This window comes from Rhagoletis pomonella, unplaced genomic scaffold (genome assembly GCF_013731165.1).
Source record: "Rhagoletis pomonella isolate Grant_MI unplaced genomic scaffold, Rhpom_1.0 Rhpom_scaffold_00187, whole genome shotgun sequence".
NCBI lineage: Eukaryota > Metazoa > Arthropoda > Insecta > Diptera > Tephritidae > Rhagoletis > Rhagoletis pomonella.
In genome coordinates this window covers 17,129-21,771 of record NW_023458741.1, presented here as the reverse complement: position 1 = coordinate 21,771, position 4,643 = coordinate 17,129, and positions in this window count along the sequence as shown.

Genomic DNA, 4,643 nt, shown 5'->3' with positions numbered 1-4,643 from the left:
TCTCTACTGCTAATGAGCAGTAGAGAATGACGTATGTTCTCTACCAGTAGAGAAATAATCGGTAGAAAAGGGTTACAGAAACGAGCTACAGAACCCTTCTCACACATATTTCTACCCAAAATAATAGCGCTCTGATGCTATGTGCAAAAAAAATCCCTTTCGATGTCATGCTCCAGTGAGATCCTCTCTAAGCGTGCCTAATCTTCTATGGTCTTGCAACATTGGTCCGATACGGCAACCTCTAGTCTTATGTCATGTAGGCCAACAAAAGTCCTTATAAGGAAGCTGAAGAGCACAGATATGTGTTTTCAATAATAGGAGAGTCAAAAATCCTCGACAATATGAAAAGTTTTCCCGCACTATCAAATTTGGCCATTGATATACAACCGGTAGTCTTTCTTGGAAAAACTTTCCTTGCTACATCGCCAATTTTAAAATATCCAAGAAAATATCCAACGAAAGCGGCTATTATGTTATAGATAAATATATGTACATATCTATATACATAGATTACTTGTTTTATTATTATTTTATTCGTTATTCGAATAATTAATGAAGATTATAATTATTCGAATAACGAATAAAATAATTTATCCGTCATTCGAATAATTTTCCTTTGAAAAAGCAACGTTATTTATTATTTACGAATAACGAGAAAAATAGTTTATTCATTTGTTATTATTTTATTCGTTATTCGAATAATTAATGAAGATTATAATTATTCGAATAACGAATAAAATAATTTATCCGTCATTCGAATCATTTTCCTTTGAAAAAGCAACGTTATTTATCATTTACGAATAACAAGAAAAATAGTTTATTCATTTGTTATTCGTCATTCGAATAAATTTTGCCCAACTCTGGTTACAGGTTAGTTGTAGATACAAAATAACCCTTTCAATTTCATTTAATTTTTGTGCATCAGTGTAAATACTGAATGTTTGTAAAATAATTACTTAACCGTTTGAAAGCCTTGGGATCCTAAAAAAAAACTAGAAAACGATCGATTTTCGGCACGTAAAAGTAGAATAGGCGTATAATTTTAGCAAAATATGAGTAATAAATTGACAATTCGGGCTCACAAAACACTAACAATTAAAAAACAGCGTGAGTTTCTTGATTGCCTCAAAATAATGCTGTTAATTTTTATATTGTCATTCACCATAGATAATCCGGACACTCCAGTAATCCGTACGGCCTCAGGATTCTGGTTGTCTGGATTACCGAGATAGCACTATATTAAAATAAAATGTTAATAAGTCACAATAATTGGCATGTTTTATTCAACCATCACAAGCTAATAGCTAAATATTGGTAAAATAAAATGAAATTAGCTTATTTCCTATGTTAGCCTAATTTTGACAGTTGTTTAACTGCAAATAGTGTCAAAGTAAGGTTTTGCCTCTTTCTGATTGGCTGAAGGAGAAAATTTCTGATGCTGAATGGCAATGCAATATACAAGCCAAGTTAGCTTTTCATAAGCCAATATAATTATATTGGGTAAGTCCTCCATACAAAATAAGCTAATACCTTAAATTTCTGGACAAATAAAACACCACGAATATTGACAAATACATAGTTTAGGATGAGCCTGACTGAAACTGTACAACAAAAAAAGTTAATGTTAGGAATTAACAATAACAACCACCCTGTAAAATTTAAACAGCGGCAAATCAGCTGATTTTGATTGTACTAGGTTAAATAAGGAAATGAATTAGCAACAAGAGTCTACGGGATTTGCATAGCTCAGTGGTTAGGGCTTCTGACCTTGCACATCGATGACGCGGGTTCGATCCCTGCTGAAGACTAGAAAAAGAAGTCTGATGAGGAGATCTCCGAAATAGGAGCTATAACTTCTACCGCTTAGACTTTGTTGCTTTTTTCCATATTTCCTAATAAACACAATCGTGGTACAAAGCTAAAGAACAATATTGAAATCAAATTTTAATAAGTCACAATAATATTGGCAAGTACGAGATTTACTTTAGTTTTATCGGGGGTTTTCCGAGTCCTCTACTCTCTGTCCAGTTTCTAAGAGTGGCCATATTAGGGCGCAAAATTTCCACTAGGGTGTTTCGGTATTTGCCTTAGCAATCGCCAGTTCGGAAGCATACGCAGTGACATTCCGTCAAGTCGTTCCAACTTTCTTGCTTTGCTTTTAACAATTTCGTGGTTTCCCATTTAAAGAACAAAAAATTTAACAGAGTTGAAGCGTGTAAAAGCAAATAGAAAACACAAAAGAGAATGGGAACGAATTGATTTGAAGTACTTGAAACATGTAAATTGTATGTTAGTGTTGTATTGCCTAACTTAGCCGTTATCCTCTTAGGGTCAACAGCAAAATCTTCTAAGTCACCCGAAATGGCGCTTACATTAATGTTTTTAAAGGCGCCTTCTATGCCTACTAAAGCATAAGCGCTTTTCCATCAACCCGAAAACTGAGTTTAAGCGGTTTCCGTCGATTTTCCCTTCGTGAAGGCATGCTGCGCTGGGGAGATGCCACTGGGTTGTATCACACCCCGTAAATATTCATCCAATATCAGCTCTAAAATTTTTAGGAGGAAGAACGTGAGAGGACTTACATGCCTTGAGTCTCTCCCCAACCTAGGGGAATATAGCCCATGTTAAGACAGCTTCTTATAATGACTTCGAGAAAAGTGCAAATAATCAGCCTCATTGCGTAAATCGTAAATTAGGCTAAGTTGTACGACTAGAAACATTGGCATTGTCTACTGCCGCCCAAAAATGTGCAGTGCGGCCAAGTTTTTCCATTTTAGTACACTACTCGAGCCGAAATTTTAGGCAATGACATGAAATTTTCGATACGATTCGACTCGGGACAAACTACTTGCATATGAAATGAAAGAGGCTGAAGAACCCGTGAATGCTGAAATTTTTCCCGGTAAATACCATCAGGCTTGCAGCCTGGAAAGTGTGTATCTAGGAGGAGACCTAGTAATTCCATGCTCGCCGTAGTCCATGTGTTTCATTGACCCTTAAGATAGCCCAAGTTACATGACGACTTTGCAAGAATTCCTCTTAATTTCGCCGCTTCCGATATTTTTTGTATCTTCTCAAGTCAGCCTTGTAGGCTTCCCAGTCTACGAACTTTCTCGTGGATTTAGCCCAGAGGAACAGTGTCCTGTTAGATTCGCCTAGCGGTGATAAAGGTTTTGTCCAGCAGGGTGGTTTTGTTTTCCCTCTGTGGCGAACCACCGGACCGGTGGGGTCGTGGGGTGGCATCGTTGGCAGAAAAGACCTTTGTTTTTTGTTTTAAGCTCCCCAGTCGATCTTTCTTATGTTTCTAAACTTGCTGACTTTGGGGTCCTAAAATCTATTTCGCACTGAGAGAGACTGTGATTGCTATCAATTGGATAGTGAAACTTCATAACAATTGCACTGTTAAGGGCCTCGAGCGAAATATGTCACGAATTTGCGGTGACATGAAGTCAACGGAGGGGCAAATCTGGTGGTAGATGCTCCTAAGGTTCTCTCCCGCGGTGTAAGGCACACCAAACGCAACAATATCAGGAGCGGCTCTCTGCTGTGTAACGCTCGGCAACTGTTGTTTTAGGCATTCTATATCACCTTCCGCTTTCGCCTCCAGCGAAGCAAGGCATGCAGATGACGCAAACAACAACAACTCTTGAAGCAGCAAACTAACTGAACTCTTCATCTATTTTATTCGGCAGGTTTATTTCCAATTCCGCCAATTTTGGAGTTAGGCCATGATTATGCCACCAATTGTAATTGGCAATCAAAAAAAAAAAATTTCGGTGGTGGGTGAGAAGTGGTTACGCTCTGTTTGCTGATTGGCGAGCACAGGGTTGCTTCTTAAGAAATGCCTTTTTCCATTTCATACAATTTCGCACACAATGGCAGCATGAAGTAAAACTGCAACTAAAAATGCATCAAAATTGAAGTCGGAAAATGAAAAACGGAAGATCAACTTAATATTTTTTCCTTCGTTAATATTTAATTTTTGTAATAATATTTTTTTTAATATCTTCTTAATTATAATAATAAAATTTTTTTTACTATTCTAATATTTAATACTAATACTTTTTCGCAAAATAGCGTATTGCCACCAAATCGTGCTGGCTGTTCGATTTCGAAAATTCTCTCACTCCGTGCTGTGCACAACAACAATTGCACGGTGATTGCCAATCGAAATTGGTGGCGTAACCACAGCCTTACACTCTCAACCAGCGGTAGAAGATGGTCCGTTTGTTGCTGGACCTTCCCTCCCAGCTCTTTTAATTTTGAAAAGACGGCAGCAAGAGTAACACCTTCATCCAATTTTATTGATTTTGCAGCCGGATAATCTTTACTTAGGCGACATTTGTTAGACGAATTAGCGTCAATAGGCATTTCGAAAAAAGACAATTCAACAGCAAAATTATTTAAAATTTAAGAAGTAAGCCACAAGTAAGCGCAGTGTTCCGTGTATAATTAATTGCAGAAAAGTGTACGAATTAAGGTACACGCAAATATAGCAATAAAAATATGAACTATCGCGTTTACAAGTAATATAAGCGGAGCCGATAAAAGTACCTCTGTCGTGTACAGGCGCTTTTGTAAGGAAAAAGCATGAAATATATAGAACATAAAATTTAGTTTCGTTTTGTACTAAAATACATTAT